This window comes from Manacus candei, unplaced genomic scaffold, assembly GCF_025592945.1.
Source record: "Manacus candei isolate 608988 ecotype Guabito, Panama unplaced genomic scaffold, ASM2559294v1 h1tg000014l, whole genome shotgun sequence".
NCBI classification, from domain to species: domain Eukaryota; kingdom Metazoa; phylum Chordata; class Aves; order Passeriformes; family Pipridae; genus Manacus; species Manacus candei.
In genome coordinates, this window is record NW_026138062.1 from 32833632 (window position 1) to 32849262 (window position 15631).

At 37.4% G+C, this 15631-nt stretch overlaps 2 long non-coding RNA genes across 10 annotated transcripts in view; one reads left to right on the forward strand and one right to left on the reverse strand.

Annotated features, from left to right (window-relative positions):
• The window catches only part of LOC127467291 (uncharacterized), a 33320-nt gene that overhangs the window by 12757 nt on the left and 4932 nt on the right, over positions 1 to 15631 (forward strand). For 5 of the 8 annotated variants that reach the window (XR_007903034.1, XR_007903033.1, XR_007903038.1 and 2 more), the window contains 4 exons: positions 386 to 472; positions 6998 to 7141; positions 14373 to 14477; positions 15156 to 15201. This is a non-coding gene — a long non-coding RNA (uncharacterized LOC127467291). Of the gene's footprint in view, positions 1 to 385; positions 473 to 6997; positions 7142 to 9068; positions 9109 to 14372; positions 14478 to 15155; positions 15202 to 15631 lie in introns of all 8 variants that reach the window. The other 3 variants (XR_007903039.1, XR_007903036.1, XR_007903040.1) reach the window with 3 other exon arrangements.
• LOC127467296 (uncharacterized) lies at positions 359 to 11932 on the reverse strand. Of its 2 annotated transcripts, XR_007903051.1 has the most exons (4): positions 11337 to 11932; positions 10173 to 10219; positions 1726 to 1777; positions 367 to 457 (listed from the first exon to the last, which is right to left on the reverse strand). It is a non-coding gene; the product is annotated as an uncharacterized LOC127467296 (long non-coding RNA). The 2 variants fall into 2 exon arrangements; XR_007903050.1 differs by lacking the exon at positions 1726 to 1777 and having other exon boundaries at positions 359 to 457.

Below are 15631 nucleotides of genomic sequence, written 5' to 3' on the forward strand. Positions count from 1 at the left end.
TCACAAAACTGAATTTATTCCGGAGATAATGCTTAAATTTTCTGGTCTTATTTTACAATATGAATGCTATGAATAATGCCCACAAGGTACAATTTTAAAATGCTTTTTTATAAATGCTACAGAGTTATAAAAACTGAGGGCTTTGACTTTATTTTTAATGTAGTTGAACAACCATATATATTCTGAAGCTTATTAGGCTTTCCTGTTGGTGAGAAGGGGTTCTGGCTGTACATGAAGTCAAACTTTTATTGAACACCATTCCACAGAACCCAAAGTAGGACAAGAGCAAAACAGAAACCAAGTTCAGTGTTATTCATAATAATGCTTTCAATGTCTATAATACGGATATTGAGAGCAGCAAGGGTATTTTTTTTAACTCTTTCAGCAGAACTGTTATTGTTTCACCTCTGGTACATGGACAAAACTGGGTTTTCTTCATAGATCAGGATTCCTGGACCTGAAGAGTAAGAAGGTAAAGTATTTGAGATTATATTATTTCAGCAAGCTGTTAAGTAGTTTCAGTTACTTGTAATGCACACAAATACACAAAAATATTGATTTATCATGCATCAACAAGTCTTAAATATTTTATGTCAATTTCTATTTGTTGGTTGTTTTTTTCCTTTTTTGTCTGATGGGTGGAATTTCTGAAAGTATTCAGCTCTGCTTTCTAGATGTGTTTTCTGTGAAATCAGTGAGCTGAGCTGACCTGAGTGGGAATAAAGGTTGGTTTATCTTTAGTGAGACCAAGTTAAGTTGTCAATAACTGATGTTGAAATCCCATCCTTGAAATGCTAAGTCTTTGACATTCAGTGGGATGAGAATCTAAGAAGAGACTACTGGGGACTCCCGAGCTACAGTTCAGGTAAATAACTTCTTTGGAGGAGGAAATTAAAGGTTTCTTCTTTTCAAAGTTATGATAATTAAGTAGCAAAGGGTGCAACTTAAATTATAAATACTTTCCATTTAACATTTAATTTAAAATAGATATGCCTCTATTTGTGAGAGGATTTGTTAACTGCAGTTTGAGCATTATATAGTTATCTAACATTTCAGCAGTACTGTTCCCAAAGAGTACTTCTACACTGACACAGAACATGAATGTCTAGTGCTAATTCCAACCACATTTTTATTTTGTTTCCAACACATAGCTATGAGTGTGTAGCTAGTTTAACTACTACAATTTCCATTTTGTAAAGACAGAGTTCCCAGTCTTTTGGTAATGCGTGCATAATTTAGAAGTAACAGCTTTTATATTGGAGAGTAAGTGTTAGGGGTTCTGTTCAGATCATGGGATTAATTTGGTTTGTTTCCTGCTCCAGCTGGTCCCTACTTTCTCCAAGTACAGGGACGGGGTAGCTCAGTGGTTTGTGTTGTGACAGCTCAGTATAGTTTGTAACCTAGAGCTTTAAAGTCACCCGGAACTTGCAAAGTACAGTGGTGTAGCAGGTACTGCTACCTCAGTAACAGAGACAGGAAACATGGAGAGGAACAATGGCAACAGGAACTGCTATGGCTGTCTCCAGTAACTTGTCCTAGTTAATCATCCAGGGTCCTCCTTCACTCTCTGTTTTTGGGGGAGGAGGAAAAAGTGGAAAACTGTTCTGTAACTGTTAGAGAAAGAGCAATAAATTTTCCTAGTTAAAACCAAAAAGTTCTTCTTCTATGTGATCGTGTTTCAAAGAGAAAACATTAAAGATCTGGGGATTTGTTTTTAAGACTTACCCAGTTTCAACTATAGACTTACTTCCTTACCTTCTTCAAAATCAGAAAGATACTATAAAAGATCAGAATTTTGAGATCAAGGTCAAGAATAAAAATGGAGAGTATTTTAAGATAAAAGATTACAACAAATCAAAGAAATACGTGTATTACCTTTTTAGACATTTAACTTCAATGAACCATTAACATCAATGAGATAGATTTTTGGATTTGCTATGTTCAGTTCTATAGGCAATATAGAATGTGAGAGAAACAGGTGCATCTGAAGTAGATCATCTGGTTTAAGAAAGTAAGCAACTGTTCCTGCCAAGCAATTGGGTAAACAAAACTATTAAAATACAACTGGTTTTATAGTAGCTTTCTATTTAAGTGGAGGAAGTATCACATGCTTGTAATAAGTTGCATGTTCATGGTGATGAAAAATACAGGTTGGTTTTTTTTTTTCCACTCTATAGAAATCAGTAATCCTTGTCATTCTTACTGTGGGAGATACTAAAGGATTGGGGGCAAATTTCTGCACCTCTTGAATCTGTAAAGTTATAGAAAATCTGAGCAACAGTTACTTAAACACTTTTTATAATTAAAAAAAAACTCACATAGCAGACAGCACATTCAATCTTAGAGAAGTGACATATTTTAAGAGACAGTTCCTATCACTGTAGGTAAGTATACACCATTAGCACTTTAAAATAGAAGTATCTGTGCAATATATAAGCTCAGACCTCTCTTTGTGGCTAACACATTGATGGATTAGTTTTATGGATTATCTTAGTTCCATTCCATTCCTCCTTGGAACACAGCTAGCTTCCTGCCCCCTGAGAAAGATGTATCTTAACTTGTTCTTGGGACTTTGTGTTCGAGAATGTCTGAGAGAGGACTCATTGGCTGTGCAAGCTGAGGTATAGGTTACCTTAGGGCTTAACAACAATGACAGGACTGTTGTCAGCACCCAACATGCTATGCTGGTTTTGGTTCCCAGCATCATGACATTCTTTTGAGAGCAGGCCCAGAAATTTATTATCCTGGCTATCAATATCCAGCTTAAATATTGTCCTCTTCAATCCCACTGTTTTAGTGTTGTCATATTGAGCTGGTTGGTTACATTTGTGAAGGAGGAGACTCCTTTTCCTTGTCTGCAATACAGCTCTGGGAGTTCCAGGGTCTTCCAAGAGAGGATATCTCATTCCTGACATGCTCACCAAGAAGAGGTGATGAAGCCTGTGTAGTGTGTGAAGATTAGCTTCATTATCATACTATGGAATGAGTTATTATGTGTGTTATGGAATACCATCTTACAGGATAGAAATACTGTCCTTGTTATCAAATGGAGAGTCCAAATCTGTACATCAGAGAGGGATAGTCAGTGACTTGAATTTCAGTTTCTGCAGCACTGTGAATACAGCAGTCATTTAGAGACCTGGGTTTGAGACTCCAGATACTTTGAAAGGACAGTGGTTCATTTTAAGCCAGTATTAAATTAAGGGACTAAGTATTTCACCTTGCAGATGGGTGAAGTGCCCTCTGCTTTGGTTAAGTTAAAGACTCTGGTTGGAGACTTACCTTTTTGCTCATATCTACCCATTGTTTTCATGACTACTTCTGGAATTGATTTACTCTCTAGCTCATTGGTGAAGATGATGATGATTATTCTTTAAGCAATGTCTGTTTTGGCAGAGCCTTCTGCTTCCAAACACCATATGAGAGTGTTTACTTTAGAGTCTTACCTGTTTCTGCAACTGTTTTTTTTCTCTACTCCATTTTTAGAGACATTGTCTTTCATTGCAGCTTGCTGTGGACTAACTTCCTACTGTATCATTTAGTCCTGGAGACATCAGTTGTATATGTTTCCACCCTCCAACCTTGTTTATCTGCTTCACACATAAAGGGTAATGAATAAATACTTATACCTCTTGGGGCACAATACAGGGCCAGAGGCAAGTGCTATGTGGAGTGAATTTCCTAAGCATGTTTTATTCAGCAGAGTACATATCCAAGCTTAATCTCACCGTAGTAACAAAAAAAAGAGGATCTCTGAAGATTTGGAAAAAGGATCTTGGCTGAGAGATCCTTTTGGGGGAAAAAATGTTTGGAATCTCCAGGAAAAAGAACGATTTTCCTCAGTTTTCCCCTGATGGGAATTTTTAAATTTCTGTTCTATTCTATCCCATTCCAACGTTAGAAAATTCTTCATGGGTCAAAAAGAGCAGAGAAGTTGATTTATAAGTAATAACTTACAGTATTGCATTCTTCACAATACTTTCTGTATGTAACAAGTATTTTAGATTAATTTGTTACAGAATTTCATACCATTGAGAAATTCCAATTTCTGTATGTAATGGACTACATTTATTGGCAGGTCTTTAAAGTGCTCTGTTAATTATTTGCAATGAGATAATTTTTCTAAAGAGAGAGATCATGTTTATTTAACGAGATTTTCTATATAAGTACATCCTTCCTATTAATTTATGACAGGATGCTACTATTATAAGTATTGTATTGTTGATTTTTATTTTCCTTTTTTTTTTTGTTCTTACTGAGATTGAGCAACTAGCAAACAAAAAAACATGAACTTTAAAGTAACCTCAGTTTGCAACACAGATCCATCTGTAAGATGAGCCCAAGTTTAAGCTATAAAAAAAAAAAAGTTACTTTTTTTTAATAACTAATTACCTACCGGTACATTCTGTGTGCTAGCTAGGTTATGGTCAATACAGTTCACTTTTGATAGGGAAGTTACAGTTTCAGTTAAAGATTCCTAAGAGCAGGGATCTTATTTTCGGGGGAGATGGAGATAGGGAGACAAAAACAATGCATGTATGCATTTATCTTAAGTCTGGTTTGGAAGCTGTTTTAAAACAAGTCATAACTAAGGAGGAAAATGCATTCTTGTTCTATCAGGTGATTCTGGTGCCTCAGCTCAGTTGTCTGGGAGTTACCATTCACAGTGTCCCAAGGAGAACACACTTGTTAAAACATTTTTTTTTTGTTTCTTTTTTTCTCATTTAAGGAATACTTGGAGAAGTTTGTTCCTTTAGAAGCAAAAAAGATGACTTGTTTTTAACAGCACAGCCTGAATTTGCAGATGCTGTTTCAAACAACCAAATAAAGTATAGATGTTGGTGGAAGTAATTTTGTACACCTGAACTAAAGGGATTTCGCTGGATGACTACTTGCCTGTTATTGTCATTGGCAAGTCAGAGGTAATTTCCGAAGCTGTAGTCTGGCAGAGGACTAGTAATTGCTTTTATGTGTATTTTTCAAGCCAAAACACACACTTTGCTTTTACCAGTGTTTTTACAAAGATTCAAAATTACCATAGCATTGTTGCTGAAAAAAAACAGTTCATTTACAAAAAAAAAAAAAAGGAATTATGAAAAGAATGGTGACACCTGAGTGGCACACAGAAAACTTGTCAGCTGAACTCCTGAATCTGGCAGAAATTCAAAGTCTGATTTGTCTCTAGTAATTCCATTAACATTTCAAAGATTGGTGATGTTCTGGGAATTACACAGGAGGGATTATTTTTTAAGTTAAGAATTAGTACTCCAAAGCTTCGCCTGCACTAGGAATATTGTTGCTATCTTGCAAGAGGTAAATGGACTATACGTGAGACACTAAGTTCTCTATCAGACATTTTTCTACTTTATCTGTACTGGCATAATTAAAGTATCAGCCTCCTTTCACTGTAGTATGAATAGAGCTGTATCAATATAAAACTGTATATACTGGGAGCATATTTCCGCATAGAAGGAAACAACCTAGGAGAGGTGGCCCAGTTCCAGAAATTGTTTTTAATTATGTTGCAGTTGCTATGCCTGTATAAACTATTTGTATTGGAGACCTTATACCAGATGAAAGTGACTTCCTTCTAGTTTATTTGCCCTTATCCATACAGCCCCATAAAAATTTACACCACTTCGGTTTCATAGACTTGATTTGCCTTTGTGGGCAAACTTGCTCTTTACACTGACTTACCTCCATTTATGCTAGAAGATATAAACGGTGAGTGTTTTGACAATGAAAATACTGCATCTTCCTTTCTGATGTAAGCCTAATCTGTTCAATTAATACTAGAACAAGCACAGTTGACTGTGAAGGTTAGAATATTTTCATCTGGCTGCGTGCACCAGAGTCTATGGAGCAGCTGTCCCCAACCCAAATCCTAAAAACTCTCTGTAATTCAGTGTGGAACACAATGTTTTACGTAATCCTATCAACTTTCAACTACTGTTTTACAGATCAGTGTCTTGCCTCACTTTCCTGCTGTGTAAATGAATCTTATCCAGCATGTGTTACCTAAGAAAGAATTAGAAAGGTTGAAGTCAGAATATCAGAACTCGGACCACATGTGAATAAGGCCGATCTGCATGTACCTGTTCTATAAAGATGTTGTTGAGCAGATTCAGATGATCTCTTTTTTTAAAGCTACAGGAAAGATCTTTGATCCCATGTCGAAAGGTGGGGAGGGGATTGTGATGGGGAAAAGTCTGAAAATCAGTATAACCCTCTGCTCTAAGCCTGGGAGCAGTAAAGAAAGGACCTTGTCAGAGACTAACTCACAGGAACAGAAAGAGCCAAAAGCCCAGGGACCTTTGATCATTCAGAGAACATTCACTAGCTTTAATTAGGTGCTGTCTATCCTATGCTTATTGACTGTTTCTTCCACCCTCTTGCTGTCCATTCTTCCTCTTTACTTCTGCTTCATTCCTGCTTACTATGTATGCTTCCCCTCACCCAATCTGCCCACCTTACCCTGTATCTCCTATTCTGTTTACAAGCAAAAGCCACTGAAAAACTAGAACCATTGTTACATTTACTATGGTGCTGCTGTTTGTGCTCTGTGTGAACTTTTCCCCCTGTTTGGACTGTTGTTTATGTGCTCAGGGACCTTTTGCTGTTCTGTGTATATACACTATCCAGCATAATGAAACTTCAATTTTCATTAGTCCTTAGAGGACCTTAACAATGATTAAGAATAATGTTCCTTTATTTTGCTCTTTTATTAAAATAATTTATAGGCAAATGACCACCCTTAATGAGATGAGGTATATGAGATTTCATGGGGTAAAAGGAATTTTGCTCTTGCAGTTTTTCTATAGGTGAACTGGTGATATAAAAGTATAATGTTACAACTGTGGTTATGTTAGTGTCCGGCATAATACGATGAACATTTCAGAATTAATTTTATATTGACTATGTTTGCATTGCACTTGCAGTGGTTTGCAAATTGCTGTTTGGTTTTGCGTGTCTTACAGCTATATAATTTGCTTTCTAGAAACCATTTTGGTAGGTGTGGGTTGCTTGTCAGAAATCCGTTCCAAAGCTAGAGTGCGAAGCAAGAAGAGTGCTAATGATGAATATGAATGGATATCTTAAGGATAACAATGGACACGGCATCTTCAAAAGCAGTGGCATTCTGGTAAGAATTTGCGTGTAATTTATTAAACACTACTCGATAATTTTCAATAAAATGTGTTTGTGTATCTCTCTGAAGATTTGTGTGATGAATTTTTGTTCTAAAATGTGAAAAGAAGAAGGATTGCTCTATATCATGCAGTATTTTAAATTCTGAAGCAGCGTACAACAACTTTACTTAGCAGTGACTTCTTGCATATAAAAACAGTGAAAGTATCTTTTTAGAAAAGTAAGTTATTTTAGAGAGGCAGTTAGTGGCCATTTATGGCTCACTGTTTGTGAGCCTGTTTCTCTGAATATTTAGAACTGAATATTTTTGAACTGTTATTTTAAAAAACCCAGCTTTTTCTTTTTTCACTCAGAGTATGTTATAACTAACCCCTGGTGGCATATTTCACCACTACACATGTAACTGTTCTAACAGGCATTGCATCCAATTTTGCAGGAGATATGAAACACGTAATTATTGACAAACTAATCATAACTGGAAACTTTTAATCCTCATATAGGTTAAAAAACATATAATGGCAGCATGCTAAACTACTATACTGATACTACTTCGTTGGAAGTTTCACAGTGTTTAAATAATATACACAATTAGAAAATGCAAATAGAAACACCAGCGAAAGTGCTACTGTAACTGTACTATAGTAGAAGTGATTCCTTTTAATTTAGTATTTGAAATAACTTAGGCAAACAATTTTTTACAGAAAAATTCTTGTTTTCACCAGAGCCAAGTATATTCATACCTGTGTATATATTGACTTGTTGAAATCCACAAAGAATTTATGCCTCTTTTTCTTCCTACTCTTTGAATCCCACTGGTGGTTGATATTGCAGTGGAACTGATCTGGTAGCAGCTGGCAGTTCTTAAAGCTTCTTTGTAAGGGTATTTCGAGGTGCTGGATATGTATATGGTATGTAGTAATGAGCAGCACAGGCGTTGAGTGCTCTTCTGATGAACTAGTTTCATAGCTGATATAGCTGTTCCAGCAGTGCTACTGCCAGTGACATTGGGGTTTTGACAAACTTTAAGAACTCTTTAATTTTCTCATGCCATGCAGAAAGCTATGGTGGCTCAGGAGTTGATTCACAAGCAGATTAGGCATTAATCGGATGGAGTGTGTTGGTCAGAGGGGTGGTGGTTAATGTCTGAGACTGGTAACAGCATTCGGTCCAGTGCGTGCCTGCCAGAGGCCTTAGCCCTGTTCAGAGGCAAGGATAAGGAGCTCAGATGCATCCTTGTGCCAACATGGATACTTCCCATGGGCACAGGATGAGAGCAGGAAAACAGTAGTGTATCCTCGGGGGGGCAGAGTACCAGCTAAGCTGACAGAGTCCAGCTGCACTGTACTCAGTTGCACAGTGTGGACATGCATCATAACAGGTGCCTAAGGCAGTGTTAATTGAAACAAAGTATCCTCACTAAGATACTGGGAGAGGAAGTACAGGGGATGCCTGGTGGGTGAGCTTCTAAGAGGTCTGTGCCAGACTCCAAAGGTCTGATATAAGTGTGTAAGTTAGACCCGAAAAGATCAATGTAAGCAGTCTCCTTATTTGAAATTAGATGGGTATGGAAGGTGACTAATAGTGACTTCTATTTAATATCCCTTTCTGTAACTCTCAGCTTTTCGTTTTTACTTTCTAGATGGGAGGGAGATAAAATCTGGCCCTCAAAGTGCTGTTTACTCGTTCCAGTGCCAAAATGCAAAACACAAATCAGCAACTGTAATTTTAGGGCATACTAGGTTCCTTTAGCTGCACTGTACAAATATGCATGTTAGATATATGAATATAAGCTTAGATACCTGTTTCTATGTATTTATAAGTGGTTTTTAAACTGTTGTAATTCTTTGGGCTAATATAGTAACTTGGGATGAGGAAGTTAGGCTGCTTACAACTTCTTTTTTCTTTTTTTTTTTTTTTGCCAGGCTAATCTTTCACTCAGATTCATTGCACGGCAAGTGTTTGGTTAGTTATTTTATCTTTCTACATTTTAAACCAACATCTAGGGGGGGAAAAGGGAATTATATCTACTTAATTTTAAATCCCTCAAATTCTGAAGGATGATATCAATGAAGAGAAAAACCTAGGTTGCAACTTCCATGTCATAGAGGTATCTTACCTTAGTTGCAGTATTTATAAAGTCAAGTCTGTAGTGTCTTTTTCTGTTGATTTTTCGTAAGATGACTACTGACTGGTATTCTTTCAAGTAAAAACAGTTAAGTGATTGACTTGTAAAAGAGTTGACTGCTGTTTACTGCTTAATTTCTCTTTTGCTGAATCACTTCTGTGATATTGACTTAATTTGTGACACTTTAGTAGGTGCAAGCCTGAGGGGGAAAATGTTATAGTTCTTTCACAATTCATTAGTTTGTGGATATTTATGTTGTTTCCACACTGAATGACTCATATGTTAAATGAATATGCCAGCCTCAAGGCATGTCCTCACTATTGCAGCCCACAGTGAAACTTGATGCCATCACACATAAAAGTGTGGAAGATGCTCTTATGCCCATTTGAATCCTTGAGAAGTTTTGTGCACTTTGGACATGTGTGCTAGCAATTACTCAATATACATTCTTTCAAAAAGCTCTGCTTTACCATGTCTGATTGCTCTTTTTCACACAACTTGCTGAGTTTGTAAGCTACATCTGTCATGTGAGCATAAAGTGGAACTGAAAAATAGTGATTTTTATTTTTTTTTAATAAAGTGGCACAATTTCAGTGTATTCATTTCTGGACTATTTGATGAGAGACTATAGAAGTAGCTGATTTGCATTGCCACCTGTGTATTTTTTAAGTATTTAGACAGATTCAGAAATTGTTCTATTTGGGAAGTCGATAGCATAGATCTAGTGCTCTCCACATTGTAAAAACACTAATTAGTATTAGATTGAACCATTTGACCCATGGTTATCTTAGTTCTCCTTGAATTTTAGCTTTCTTACGAATTTAATTTTTCATTGTTCTATAATTGTGTGAAAGACAAACCAGATTTACCTATCGATAACATCAGATAAATTATCACTTACATCACAGAAGCTTCACACCAGAATGTTGCAAGAAGGTTCTTTAGTATCTGTAATAGGGAAAGAGATGCACACTCACAGCAGTGAGATGAGAGGAAAAGTTTTGAAAAGTACATGAAGTAAAATTTTTCTGATATTGTTTTGAATCATTAGGACAGTTGGGGGTTTTTCATGTGTCATATAATATTAACTCTAAGCTTGAATTGATTCATATATTGAAAATATGTGCATGGTTGCAGAATTTTTGTTCTCTATGTGACAGAACCATAGTTTTGATAAGAGTAAGACATTGCTGTGACAGGATAGATACAACATATCACAAGTCAGGTATTCTGGCTTTTAAAGAATGGTCTTGTTCTACTATACATGGTATGTAGTGGAGGAGTTTATGCCACAGTGAACAGATACATTCATGGGAAGACCACTCTTTAATATAAATTTTTCACTTAACACTACTCATGGCTATACATTGGGTGCGACTTTTTCTGTTAATTTTCAGGAGGAGGTTGTGATTGCTCACCTAACTATTTTCACTGACATGGATCTTTTCTGTCCCATCCCTTGTCAGGTTTAGGCTTTAAGACTGTAAGCACATTAATAAAAACTATACACAACTATTAACAAAATTGATCACAATTTCCACAGGAAGCACTGGAAGGTAATAAAAGCAACCATTTCAATCCTGTTTCTAATTCTAGCATTCGAGATCAAGTCATCTCAGGTCACTTAAGTGTCTCACTAAAATGGTATAAAATGTATAAAGATGTAACAATCCTACTGTTTAATCTTCAAGTGATGTCGAAGTATAGGCAAGGAGAGGAAGGAGGTAGCAAAGTGAAAATACCTCAGAAATTACTGCTCTGGCCAGGCTGATGTGTTTGAGAGGATGGAGTGTGGGTGCAGAGGGTGATATCTCTGCCTCTTATATAGCTGTATTTGCTTGTAATAAACCTAAGTAGCAAGAGCAAGGCAGAAAGCAGACATGCTGGTACATTCCACATGCACAAGTGTAAAAGCTGCCTCAGCAGACTGTACTTCTTGCAGTCTTCTCTGTTCTGAATCTTTGGCTTGTCAAGAGCCTTTCTTGGTTCGCTAGGGAGATCCTGGAATCTTGCTTGTGTCTGCTACAGCATGTGCAGTTTTAGTCCTGCTCTCTCACTTTCCTACCTGTTTCAGAGCGTTTTTTTCTGTTCCTGTACTGTGTGATGAAGATGAGCAGCTCCAAGGCAAAGTTTAGGCGCTGAGTTTTGAGGAACAAAATCAGGATTTCTTACAAGCACAGAGGTGCGTCGATGTCAGGGGCTGCCGGTACCTCTTCCTTTTTCTGTCGAATCCTTCAATGCTTTTCTCCTGGGGTGCCGTTTTCACCCGTGGCTGTGCTCAGCTCTGCCAGTCTCCGAGCACGTGGAGGTTTTGCACGTTCAGGGGTTTCTCCATGAGATCACTGATCGAGCCAGCGCGGCCGGAGAACTCTCCCTGGGGATGGTCAGGGCGTCGCTTCGGTGCCTCCGGCCCGCCAGGGCCGCGGCAGCAGCGGGCGGGAGGCTCCTGCCCGAGCTCGGCGGCATTAGGACCCGGCGGCTTCTTCCTCCCTCCCTCTTCCCTCCCTCCTTCCCTCCCGGCGGCCCCGGGGAGCAGCAGCCGCCCGCAACCGGCCGGGCCCGGGCCGGGACCGCGGCCGAGGGACCTTTGCCCGCCGCCCCGGCTGGTGCCTGGGGCGGGCGTCGCGCCCGCTCCGCGCTGGCTTCGTGTCGGTTTTCCTCCGCGCGTATGTAGCATAAACTTAAATCGTCCTTTAGTGGTTATACAGTGCATTGTGGCAAGTGTTCGTGTTCAGAAACGTGCCTTGGCTAATATTAAAATACATCCCATTTAATGCCTACATGATATTAACGCTACAAGGCAGGTATTCTACTTTCACTCCAACTACTGTGTCTCCTGCTGAACTCTTTACAGTATAATATTTAAAACAAGATGTTAAAAATAAGAATTCTGACCATTGAATTAAAGTGGAGCAGAAGCTGATATATTATCTGACACTTGGCTTCTATAGTGCCTGTCACAAACTAATGGCTCTGTTAAACTGTACATTAATCATCAACAACTTCAGAAATGTCTGTTTCAGTCCAGAAACTTTTATTACCAAATAAATAGCTTTGATACTGTTGGTGTGAACAAAGAATTGCCCTTAACAAGAAGTTCCTTCACACCTAAATGAAGTTAGTTTACACCTTCTCCCCCATGAATTTAGTTTATTGCTATTACCCACTGTTCACTTAAAATGGGGAAAAAAAGCATGGGGCAACTTTGCAGGTAAACATACAGTGAAGTATATTTCAAGTTATGTGCATTCAAAATGTCCTATCAAGCATATAATATCTTTAGAAAAGAAAATGTTCCTTTTATTTTAGAAAGCGTGTTATTAAAATGATTGCGGGCAAAAGCTATGCAACTGAAAGGGAAATCTGCCATGTAACAGTTCATTCACTCAAATATGCAGTCTGTGAAAACAGCAAAACAGAGTAAGTTACACAAGGAGAATAATTTTATGTTCCAATATCCTGTTGGTGAATGACCTGCTGCATTCAGAACATAGATGGAAAGGTATGTTGCCTTTTGGGTTCAGAAATTTTATGTTGCCTTTGTGCAACCCGTTAGCTTGCTTTTATTTCAGGCAGTTTTTCTGTCATTGCAGGCAGCAAGGTCTTCTTAGACTCATAGCTGCACATTGACTGAAATTCCCTTCTCTGCCAGAACCAGTACCCATGTCTACATTTGAGTATCACTATGTGAAGTTCACGTAGCTCTTCAAATTTCTCAGTTTCTTGTGTCTTAGTACAAGCTGTGTGCTCTCTGTCCAAGAGAGTTCCCAGGCAGTCTTTCTGGTTCTGTATTCTCTATATTATTGATGTTTTGAGTCTTCATTTATACCTTCTACTGTACTGCATGATGCTTTAGCCATTTACTTCTGCCCTGTTTACCTGCCCTAGGCCCAGGAAGTGCCAACCTCCCGTTGACATTGCTGGCAGCCTCTCCTGTTCCACCACCTTCAGAAAATATAATATTCTCTTCACCTTCTCAGATACAATGGGAAAAATCAAATAAAATATATGAAGCCAGATCCTTACACTCTCTTTTGTTTTTACCATGCCTATCCTAGTAAAATTAGGACTCACTGCTCTTTGAGAAAAAATTATAATTTTCTGTGTGTTTTTGTAATGACTAATACAACAGGGCAGTGTGGATTTTAGTATGTGCAGTGACAATATGCGTTTCAAACTAAACCAGGATGATCTAATCAAGATAACCAGGCAGTAGAGTGGTGGCATACTAAGGATTTAGTGCTTAAGCTAATTCTAGCTACCTTGTTACTGGGTGATCAGTAAGTAGTCACGTTTTGGCTGCTTGTTAGCAAGATCTGTAATGAGAATGCTTGTTAAAATAATTCTTTAAAAAAGTGGTAAATGGAAAACTTCAGTGTCATGTCTTTGAAGGATAGACAAACTTCTAAGAAGCTGGCTGTGATTGTAAATCAGGGAAAATTGCATTTTAGGTAGAACCTGCAGTGAAGGAGAAAATGAGTTTATAGTCGTGCTGTTTTTCATTTTTTCATGTATTTGCCTTTATTGCTTACATAAAAGCTTAATGTGTGCAAACTTCAGTTGTTTCAAAATCTTCTAGTTATGACTATACTGTTGTTAATGAGCTATTATAACATTTATTGCAAACTGTAGGAAACATTACTGTAACGTGAATAAAATTTTAATAATGAAATCACGTTGCTATTCTTTTTCTTTAATTGATATTTTTACACAGGGATTACTATATTTGTTTAAACCATAATATAGTTTCCTGTTTCACTAGTAAATACATCTAATGCTTCAGTTGATATTAACTCCAAATAAGTTGCTTCCTGATTTCTTTATGTAGTAACTGGTTTGATATCATCGATAGCAACATTGTATTTAGATTAATAACTGAATTTCCTTGACAATCAATATGAATGGATTACAGATGATGTGAAAAAACATTTCTTCTTACAGTTTTGAATTTTCCATACTTTGGATGTTTCTTTGTGTTGTTTTCTTGTGTTGTAAGATAGCAAGCATAGAAATGTCTGATCTGACCTCTTTACAGCAATTATTATTTTACATGTTCATGCATAAGACTCTAGATTTTAAACTTCCTAATTTCTCTTCCTAGGAATTTTCCATGTTTATTATTGTCCACATTTGAACCCTATCCAGTTTTTTAGTACCCTTTTGGAGAAGGGGTGACCTGTACCTCATATGGGATTTTCTTTTTCTGGTAAGGTCAGAGCATTGATTTTTATAATCCTATTATGCTGGCTTTCTTCTAATTCTCTTCCATTGTTTAAGCTACCTGTTTTATTATTCTTATTTTGATTGTAGTGTGGTGTTGAGCAGAGACTTTCACTAAACTGCTGAAGTGGGCCCTGGTTCCTTCCTGAGGCCGAAGCAACTGGTGTACTTTCCCACTATGGCATAACTGACCTAATGAACAACTTCCATTAAACAGGGGCAATCCTACCACTGTACCATAGCATAGGACCAAACACATTTTTTAAATACACTTTGTAGTTAACTATTTGCTATTAAAGAAATCTATTATAATGAAATCAATCATTTAATCCAGTATTTTGCCCTGTTTAGATTTTGGTCAGGTTTTGATCTACGATTGCATGTGTCCTCATTTTTTTGTTTGCTTGCTTCAGGATACATTCTTCTACTACTTCAGGCTTTGAAAGAACTTTTCTGTTATCTAGATCATTAGATCTGGAGCAAGAACTAGGTTATCATCAGTAGTAGTTGTTCTATTCTGTTTCACATGATGCCTAGTATGGCTTTTGCTTATTGTTTGTGTTAGGATAAGATTTCTAAATTTGTGTAGGACTCCTATTTGATTATTCAACTGATTTCTTGAAGTTCATTGTTTTTTCATAATGTTTTATTATCCTTTTCCCAGCAATAAGCATGTTTTTGGAGACCCTGAGAATTTCTTAGCATGTAAGGTATGTCAGTGGGTTTTGCTTCATAATTTTGGGCTTTAGGGACCTTTTTATATTACTGAAATCTCTTTTTTAATAGGGTAGATTTCAAGTTCACTAAGTTTGACAGGGAGAAGCGTACATTGTGGAGCATGAACTCTTCCACATGTATGAAGGGATTCCTTCCATTTCTTACTTTTGCTTTTAGCAGTCCTACATTTTACCATTTTCTCATCAATTATTTCAGAAAATAGCTTATGACATCTGTCATACACATGACAAGGGTTTCCATAGTTTGTTTCCTGCACTCTGCTTTTTCTGCCAAAAATTCGGTATGTGTTCTGGATCCCCCTATACCTTCCCATCGCTCTGATTCTCCCTTCTCTTCATTTGCTGTGTGGAATTGTCTTGAAGATTTGCCCATGATTCACACTGGGGAGAAAATAGCTGGTAC